This window comes from Neopelma chrysocephalum, unplaced genomic scaffold (assembly GCF_003984885.1).
Source record: "Neopelma chrysocephalum unplaced genomic scaffold, ASM398488v2 Primary Assembly neopelma1_97222, whole genome shotgun sequence".
Lineage (NCBI taxonomy): Eukaryota > Metazoa > Chordata > Aves > Passeriformes > Pipridae > Neopelma > Neopelma chrysocephalum.
In genome coordinates this window covers 337,052-347,614 of record NW_020925863.1, presented here as the reverse complement: position 1 = coordinate 347,614, position 10,563 = coordinate 337,052, and positions in this window count along the sequence as shown.

Genomic DNA, 10,563 nt, shown 5'->3' with positions numbered 1-10,563 from the left:
ATATATATATATATATATATATATATATATATATATATATATATATAAAAATTGAATGTTAATAATCAACACCAGGTGAGATGAGCAAACCATGAATGATAGCAGCTTTCACAATGCTTTTTGAAATGCACGTCAGTGAAGTCTGGATACAAAATACCATGTTTAAGAGCTGACATCAAAGAAACTTAGGAGACAATAGAGTAGAAAGAGCATGTCCTTGGACTATTTTACAGAATGTGTAAGAGGTACTTGAATGAGGAATTTTTGATTTTTTTTCTTCTTTGTTTGCTTAGAAGATTTGCAAGAGAAATAAAAAAGTTGATTATTGGAGATGAGGATTTCAAGACTATTGTATTTCAATATAGTCCATCAGATCTCATGTGTTGCTATTGATGGTATTTGTACAGAAACATGCAGAGATTAACTACTTCAAGAAATGGTGATGGTAAGGATGTAGTGACCTACTTCTTCAGGGTCAACACCAAATTCAGGACTTAGGATGATGACCTCTTGATCTACATTGTCCTGTTGACTGTAGTTGCACCACAGCTCTATCTGCATTTCCTACTCATGCTATAGCATGCATGATGAGGTTTCTCTCTGGTATCATGTAATGTGTTTGCACGAATATCTGAAGTCTAATCATGTTGTGTGCACAAAGCTGAATTTTTGCTTAGTTCTGTTTTGAGTGCTTCTTTAGCACAGGCCCTGGCATTCACAGAGAATTTCAAACACCCTGTCTGCTAGAATGGTAACAGGACCATACACAACCAATGCAGGAGGCTTCTGGAGTGTATTGAAGACATTTTGTTGAAGAAGGTGATGAATGAACTGATTACTGGACCCAGAAAGAAGGAAAAAGCGGTTGAAAACGTGAAGGTCAAGGGCAGCCTTGGCTACAATGACCATGATACTGGTGAATTCCTATGGAAGACAGACCTGGAGGAATAAGGAGCACAGGAGAACAAGTTAATCCTCAAGGACAACCTCCTTAGAGCATAAGAGCAATCTAATGCAGTATGCACAAGGTAAATCAAGAGTAGCAGAGTGTGAGCATGGGTGAAGAGGGCACTCCTGACTGAGGTCAGATGCACAAAGGGAGCACACAGAAGGAGGAAGCAGTGATGGCTACCCAGGAGGTATTACAGAGACACTGCTTGAGTGTCCAGAGAAGGAATTACAAAATCCAAAGCTCAGCTGAGTTGAAATGAGCAAACGATGTAAAGGGTAAAATGGGGTTTCTTGTGCTTATACGTCTGGAAAGAGTGATCAGTGTCAGCCTGGGCCCAGTGACCACACAGCAAGTCTGTTTTGATGATGATGGTTCAAGGTCAAGCCAGGAAATCAGGCCAGGAGGTCAGGATCAGGGACATACGAGACTAGGCACTGACACAGCTGCAGCACAGCTGCAGTGTCACTCAGGCAGAGGCCAAGCTCAAGCGCCTCAGCTTGGAAGCAGCTCCCAAGGGATGGAGAGGCAGGCAGGCCCTTGCTGAGGTTGCCTCTAGCTTTCTTCCCAACAAATAGCTCAGATCACCAAAAAGGCTGACTTTGAACTCAGTCAGCTAAACTCCTGAACCAACTAAAATCCTGGCAGGGGAGTTGATTCAAGGCCCTGATGCAATACATGCTGTGGATTTGCTGTCCAGAAATCAGTATTGCAGAACAAAACCTGGGGGACCTGGTGGGCAAGGAGCTGAATGTGAGTCAGCAACATGTTCCTGCAGCAAAAAAGAGGCTGCTGGCACTCCAGGCCCTGCGAGCAAAAGGACAGCCATCTGCTGAAGGGGAGTCATCAGCCCCTCTGCTTCTTTACTTTGCCTGCTTTTGGGCTCCCTATCATGAGAAACTCACACACTGAAGCATGTCCAGTGGCTGGAGTTTGTGATGAAGGAGGGGTGGCTCAAAGAGCTGTGCTTGTTCAGCTCTAAGGAGAGGCGGCTTCAGGGTGAACCCCCATGCATGCAGCTACTGAGGGGAGGATGTGGAGAAGATGTAGCCTGATTCTTCCCAGAGGTGGACAGTGGGAGAACAAGAGGCAGTAAAGATGTGTTGAAACAGGAGAAATTATGAGTTGACACAGTAATTCATTTTCTGCTGTGAGAGTGGTCCAACACTGGAGCAAGCAGGATTCCCAGGGAGGCTGCAGTATCCCCCACTCCTGAAGCTACTCAGAATCAATCCCGAGCAGCCTGCTCTGAGTGGGAAGCTGGGTGAGGGGACCTCTGGAGGTCCCTTCCCACAGGTGGGATTTCCTGTGGCAGCAAGGTGCTTTGGTCGGTGTCATGATACAAGTACTAGGACAGAGGTTTGTACTTAGCAACTCTTCTAATTCTCAGCAACACATATGCATTATTCTGCTCCAACATCTGTTAATAATAGAGTATGAAGCAACATGACTTTCTAATGGAACTATTGAGAAAAGCAACAGATGGAGAATTCTGTACAAAATAAGTCATATCAGTATGATTTAATTTTTGTGTTTGCCTGGGACTCTGAGAACAAAACAGCCTGATCCTGAGGCAGACTTACAGCAACATCTGAGAACTGCTGAGAGCCCTGTTCCTTTCACCACCAGTGTAAAGTGAAGCCCTGAAAGAAAACTGTGAGGTGACTCCACAGCCTAACTGTTGTCATCTTTCTGAACTCTCTCAGGCACATCCTCTCAAATACCAAAGAGTATGGTATCCTACCATTCTTCTGCTCTCAAACTGCATGTACAGTTCCAGTGGTTAGTGTAGGCAGCAGGACTAGTTCCAGTAAATAAGGCCATCAGCTGCATTAACACAGTAGGGCTGTACTGTCCCAAGGATAGCCTGTTGGCCTTGCTTTTCTTGAGCTGTCACTTCCTTCTTCCAATCTCATTCTAGCCAGATATTAAAGTCAATAATTTCTTCAGTAAGCATAGTAATAAATATGGCAGTTCCTGGTATTAGTTAATTACTGGGATTATACTCACATCTGTTGTGCTTAGAACCTCTCCACTGGTTTTGTGTCTTAGGTATTGGATGCAGTGGTGAGCCAACAATAGCAAATACATATAGGGATCTAAAACCATCTGTCTGAACTATTTGTAGCTATTTAGCACAATGATAACTGGGTCAATTGTCCTAATACCTCTGAATGAAGAAACCTGCAGAAGATGTATTTGACATTTCAACGATTTACCTGTGATCCAATTGCATAACAAAGTGTTATAACAAAAAGCAGCTTAGCAAGTCTTCCTCAAAAAGCTTCCTGTATACCTACATTAGGATTCATACCCTGCACAGGGATACAGTTTTTCCTTTAAAGAAAAAAAACGGGTTTATGTTAGAAAGAATTTGCCTTTTCCAAAGAAGAAAGGTTACAATTAATGAATTATCTTATGCAATAATTATGAGCAAAGTACCACAATAAAACATGAGGACAAATCACTGGCCAAAGAAGCTGGCACTGTGGGTTCTCTGTCGTGTCAGCTGCAATATTAGAACAGGGTTAGGGATATTGTGCAGAATATTCTGATAGAAGAAACTGTACAGTGCTTTTTCATCTTTTAATACAAGTAAATATAAAAATACACCATCTCTATTGGCTATTTGTATATTATATACTGTTTGTAAACCTGAAAAACTGGATTTTTATAACTAATTTCCATATAAAACATCTGTCATTTATATATTCTTTCCTAATCATGCCAGTGCACACAGAGGGCCTTAATCCGTGGCAAACAAACAGCTGGAAACTGTTCTTTTAATATTTAGTATTACTTGATTTACTGCTTGGATTTTTTTTTGCTAGACGCAGCAGACAGTTTCCAAAACAGCGTATAGACTTTTAACACATCCTCATTTTAATAAAGTTCAGTTCCTAATTTTATGGACGTTTGGTGTCACCACAAGAAGTCCACATGCAGATGATTGCAACAGTATGACATTTTTATGTTTGATAACAGAAATCAGTTTTGTACTGCTTTGAATAGAACTTTCTAAAAAATAACTTTCAAATATGGTAAAAAAGTCTTGCTCCATCGTAGTTTTAATGAGTACCATATACATCAGGCAACCTGCAACCTGAAGAATTTAAAATACACATTTGAGAAATATGAGGAGTATATTCTTGCCTAAAGAGAAGAACTGAATTTATTCAGCAAGAAAGCGTTCAATCTGGTACGAAACTTTTACTTGCAAATGACTTGAATGAGTGATTTCCTTCTGCTGAATCCATGCATATTGAAAGATGCCACCTGACCCCACTGCTTCACTAAAAAATTCTTCCTTAAGAAAACTGTCTGCTGGGCTGAAAAAAAATCTCCACAATAATCATTAACTGTGGGAAAGAATGGGGTATGTTCCCTTAACATTGCCATCAATGTTTTTTTAAACATTCTTGGAGGTTTTTTGTGTGTGGGTTTTTGGTTTTTTTTCTTGGTTTTTGTTTTGGTTTGGGATTTGGTTTTTTTTTTTGTTTTTTTTTTTTTACTATGCAAAGAAGAGAACAGCTTCTTTCTTTCTTAAGTATTTCATTTATTTGAAGTTCCTAACAGGGAGGCCAGTTGCAAGGTGTCTGACTCGCATCTAAACTGGAACTGGGCAAAGACCACTGCTTGTTTTCAAACAGTCCTATGAATAATCAGCATCCACTGGAAAGCACTTGGTATTCGCCGGCTGAAGGCTGGATTTGGGCAGCAGAGCTGAAAGGTGGTTTATTCTACTGTTAGATTCTGCCAGCTGTCATGTCTGAATAAATTAGAAATCCACCCAAATTTTCTAAACTGACTATGAATTGAGGGTAATATGCACAGAAATATTACCAATCTTTAATTTCTAAATTAATTTACATATGAACCACTGATAAGACATCAAGACAGCATAGGTAAAGCAACTGTCTGGTTAAAACTTACAAGGCTTATAAGTATTTACTAGATTCATACTTCACATCTTCTGTAGATTATGGTCCAAATCTAACTAACAAAAGGTATTATGGGTCAGTCTGCAAGGATTTGCAAATACCACCAGTAAAATAAATCCTGAACTAATACAGCCATATTGTAAACTTGAAAACTTTTGAGTGTCTTGGCTCTTAAAGCTCCATAGTTAGAAGTTACGTTCATAAAAATTCCCCCATCTCCTTTGTTAAACTTGTAATTAAAGCTGACCTGATTAAGAAGACCTGCTTTCTCAGTCTTGTTGGTAGGACACATTGATTAGAAAGCCAAAGAATCCTCATTTTTATACAAGCAGTGATCTCTACCCAGGAGTTCACTGATTAATTAATGAGCATATTTACCTGAGTGTGTGTGTTTGGGCAGATTAACCTTTGCACATAGCCTGGCTGCAAGCACAATGACAGCTAGTGGAATGCTGCATCCCTGACACTTAATGATAACATAACACAAGCTTCACACAAAAGTCCTTACCCAGCCATGTCAAGGTGTCACCTTTGGTCATGTCTATCTTAAATCATCACCTGTTCTTAAGCAGGAAAAATTTGGATTTTTATAGTGCTTTTTTGAATAAATAACACTGAAAGATGAAAAAAAGATGTTTGTATGGATCATATAAGGAGTCAACAAAAATGTAGAATATTTATAGACATGTATTTACTACATAAATGTATTTAGTAAATAAACTTGACAAGCTTCTTGAAAGAGATCTATTTCAAATCAATTACTATCTCTAAAGAAGCTGAATGATGAAATGACCTAATGTAGGTATGTGGTGTTTTTTAAACGTACAGTATTTTCTCTTTTACGCATTGTCTCATGGCAGTATTATGGCTAAGGAGTTTAATGGGGAAATTGATATTTGTGAATTTGGAGATTTGGAGAAATTTGCATGGGGGAGATTACATAGTCACTCATTTACAACTTGGGATGAGTACATGTAAGATTCAAACAAGCTGACAAAAAAGCCCCCAAAAAACAAACCTCCAACCCCATTAAAATGAAGAGCAAACTCAGATTCTAAGAGATGCTTTCCAAGTCTATGAGTTCTGAGAAGGTGATTATATTGATAGGAGATGTACTAATAGCCACTAAGACAACACAAACCTACTGTGACTTATTTGATGGAAGGAGGATTAAAAGTGATCCCAGTACAGACAGACTCAGTGGTAAGTGAAGAAGTAATTCTCGGTATAAGGTATAAATTGCTGATCACACTGAAGAGTTCTAAAAACTATTTTGCTATAACCATACAATAGGAAACTTTATCCTTTTTGATTTTGCCATTTTTGACAAACTCATAGGCATTCCCAGGGGAGAACATCTCTTTCAGCAAGCTCTGTTAACAATATTCTGAAGGAAATCCCTTTATGGGTTTCAGCAGTATTTAAGAGGAAGACCACTTTTATTAGTAGTATGCTTTACTATTAAATAAAATGCACCTAGCTAGTGAGGACTTCTGTGATACCCAAGATTCCTTAACTGAATGTGTGCTCCAGCTTATGGTGATGATGAGACTTCTCTTCTACTTCAGAACTGTGTAGCAAATAAAAGAAAGCCTTGCTGGAGTTAGTTGGGGTGGGAGATTTAGACCTGTACCGAGTTGGATTCAGTCAGTGATCACTAAACCCCCTGTTATTTCATTGGGTGGCCTTTGCTTGTAGGCTAAATTCTGTTTCCTGCGCTCCCTAGGAATGTCCCTGCACAAAGCAGGGGTGCTTGCAGTTTGCGTTGGGAGGATTCAAATTCCCCCATGTTAAAAACTAAACAGAATAATTCTTTTCTTCAGAGGTTTTGTGCTTTTCCATTCCCTCTGTCCCTTTTATGTTTTCCCTGCCAAAAGAAAATCACTAAATGTGTGAATGTAATGGTTTCAACTTAAAAAAAGTAATTGGATTCTCACGGAACTTCCCTTCTTTGCTCCACCGTTTCCAAGCGACAGGATGCATGGCCATTTCCTGTCTGTTTTTCATCTCCCTTTTTGAGATCCCTGCACTGCATCACTTTTATAAACCCAAACCCACATGGTTTTGATTTGGCAGAGAATGGCAGAAAGGCTATGGATGCTATGTTCTGGGATTTTGTTTGGTGTTTTTCATCTACATCTTCTGTTGTTTCCATATTGAACTTCGTTGTAAACTAAAAAGTATGCTATGTGTTCTGTTATGCTGTTAGCAAATCTCATGAGGTTTGGGAATCTTAAGAGCAAGTGCAAGGTGCTGCAACTGGGTTGGGGCAACCCCTGGTATCAGGACAAGTGGGAATGGCTTCAAACTGAAAGAGAAAAGGTTTAGACTAGATATTGGGAAAAAATTCTTTACTGTGAGGGTCATGAGGCACTGGAACAAACTGCCCAGAGAAGCTGTGGATCTCTGGAAGTGTTCAAGGCCAGGCTGGATGGAGCTCTGAGCAACCTGGTCTACTAAAAGGTGTCCCTGCCTGTGGCAGGGGGATTAGAAGTAGATGATCTTTAAGGCCCATTTCAACCCAAACCATTCTATGATTCTATGATCCTTGACATAAAACTGCCCTGATGGTACTTCCATCCTCTTCTTATCTGATTCAGATAAAGTAGACTATCAGGTACTTTTTCATCCAACCTCTTACTGCAAAGCATTAATAAATTTGGGAAAAAATGAAGGCTTGTAGGTCCAAGTCAATTTACATTGAGATCTCTTTTACTGGCAGCATGTAAGAGCTGAATAGTGTCTGTAACTATCTATATCAGTTTTAGAGATCCTTTATATTATTGGAGTGCAACAAAGATGACTAATGAGTATTCACCATGGGCTAATTACAACTGAAGATTGAGTAGGAATTTTTATCTCTAAGTTATCTGTCTTTCAGTTGCTCATATCTATGAAATATATGTTCATCACCCCCACCTCCAGCAAATCCTCTTATATCAGTCCCTACTCTAATCTTTTAGAGATAATTTAGGTAGAGTTCAGCCATTTTCACATTATACAAAACATAAAGAAAAAGGCTGTTGTCTTCTGGATTACCTAGCAGAACAGTCGACTCTGAAAAGTCCAAATATCCTTTGGTTCTAATTTGGAAAGGAAAAACCAAAGAGTCAAGAAAAGTAACCTAGACTCCCAGCTTCAAAATATACTAAACTAATCGATTCTCTGCATGACTACTAGGCTTTTCTTTCAGCTTTTCCTTCTTCCTTAACCCTTTTCCAGGGAAAGGCTGAAACAAGGCAGCAGCGAGAGGTGGTTTTGAACACCAACACCTTTCCTAAAACACCATCTTTCATTAAAAGCTGTCGTAGTTGCAAAACAGCCTTGAAAACATGAACTAAGTGTAACCTGGGCACAGATGTCTGCTTAAGCTTTCACAGAGTCTGAAATAATAGCTCTGAGAGATGTGAGCTTCACCTCAACAGGGTGTTCTGCCGTATGCCTTCTATTTTAAATGTGAACTTTCTCTACTCTTCCTGCTCTTCCAGGCAGGCAAGGTTTGGTCACTGCATGCAGTCAATTTACTCTAGTGACAAAGCATATATTTACTTTGGGAAAGAAACCCTACCTATTTTTTCTCCAATTACGATAAAATAAATTCCAAGGGACCCAATGGTTGTATCTGCCAAGACAGACCCCAGTCCAAGAGTGGCTGGAGTTGCACAGTGGATCAGCTTGACAGGCCGCCAGACTACTCTTCTGTCTGTAAAAGTGGCAAGCATCAGCAGCTTAAGAGAAGAGAGAAACAAATTCACAGTAGGCTTATAAAATATTTAGTGTAATTAAGAATACAGATTTAATGAAATTCTGAAACACAGGGTATTTTTTTTTCCCCTCACTTTCTGGTCCATTTCAAATGGAAATTTTCCACAAATAAAATGTCTCAATATTTTGATAATCATCCAATCCAAATTTAATCTTGTTAAAGTATTGGCCATTTCATGCAGAAAAGACTTTCAAATTCTGTGTGCTTTACAGTAGGTATGGTGGTGAGATGGACGGTAGACAGACATACAGACATGACTGTGATCGTGTCCCGTGTCCCTCCCCACGCGTGCTTTCTCATATAGCCAGATTTATCAGCTGCTGGAGCCCTTTGGGTTCTGTATCATCCCTGGGAGCCAGACACAGCCTGCCTCGGGGGCTGCAGCTGGGCAGCTCTGGGTGGCTGCAGGAGGGTCTCTGCCTTGCTCTTCTATTGCCCTGCTAGAGCAGGGATGGGCATCAATGCCCTCTCTCCCAGCCCTTTAGTCCAGACTGATCCCACCAGAGAAGTTCAGTTTAACAGTGGGTCAGTTAATGCTGCCTGCTGCGAGGGCCTCTCATGGTATACAAAAATACACATTTGATGGTTTTATTCCATTTAAACCCCCTAAGCTATATGAAGTGCGTGGTTATGTGTTAAGGATACAAAGCCCCAAACAATTTCATTTACTTCAGTGGGAGCTGCAAATACTGGCTGTTAAAACACAGATGAGAATTACTGCAGAGCGAGGACCGGGAAAGTAAGTACTTGAAACCCAAGAAAATCCCCAAGCTAAGGTTTCTGCTCCAACATTCAGTTCTTTCTGTTGTACATCTACACATTTTATTATTAGTTAATGTATATCCTGTGAGGTGTGTAGGATGTGCAAGGAAGCCAAAACGATATTGCTTTGGAAAAGTTAATATTTGTAATTTCCTGACTTTGAATATTTGATTTTTCAGTCCCAGTAATGCACTAATGCTGTTTTACGTGTTTAAAATATAATTGGCTCGGATTTTTTTCATCTTTTCAACTGTTGATACGATGATTAGTTTCTGGAGGAAGAGTGAAAAGAATGACGTTTTTTCTTTGGCCCAGTACCACAGAATCTATTTTATGCACTTTTTCATTGCAGTGTTACTATGCTGGTGAAGGAAACTTAGTGTAGGTGGGAACTTGGCTGCTCAGTGCCTCTCAGATGAATGAGACTTGGAAGCCTCTCAAGGGCGGTGTTATTTTTATTTCCTTTCCAAACTCGCGGGAAGCACTCGAAGGTATAGAGCTTTTCATGTGTGTTTACAGGACCGTGCGTTTGCTCCAGCCGGCCCCCGCCGCAACACCTTCTTGAGCAGTTTAGGACACTGTTTGTTTAGCACCCGACAAAAATAAAGACTAAACAGATTTAACCGCAGGTTAAATTAATATTTATGACCTTTACTAGGAAAGGCTCCACTTTCCTGCTGGGCATAAAGGACTGTTACGATGTGTCAGTGGACACGCCATCCAAGGAGGTGATGTTGCAGCAGGCGAAGGTGCCCGTGAGGTGACACATGACGGTACCATGGTGCTGCCCTGCCCCACCTGCCGGGCCCCGGGCAGGGGCTGCAGCGCCCCGGGCCCGGCGCACCTGCCGCGGAGGGCACGGGCCGCCCGCCCTCCCCCGCCGGGCTCAGGTGACACCGGCCCCGGCGGCTTCACGGGCCGCCGAGGAGCTTCCTGGTTCCCAGAAGGTGCCGGAGCGGCTGCAACAGGAACTGAGAGACGGGGGAGGAGGCGGTGCCGCCGCTCCGCCGCAGTCGCGGCCCGAGCCGGGGGAGCGGAGCGGAGCAGCCATGGGCCGCCGCCCGCCGCGCTGAGCCGCCCCCGCCGCCCAGCGCTCCGCGGCCGGCGCTGCCCCCTCGCCCCCGCCGGGCGGGGCGCTTGTCCCT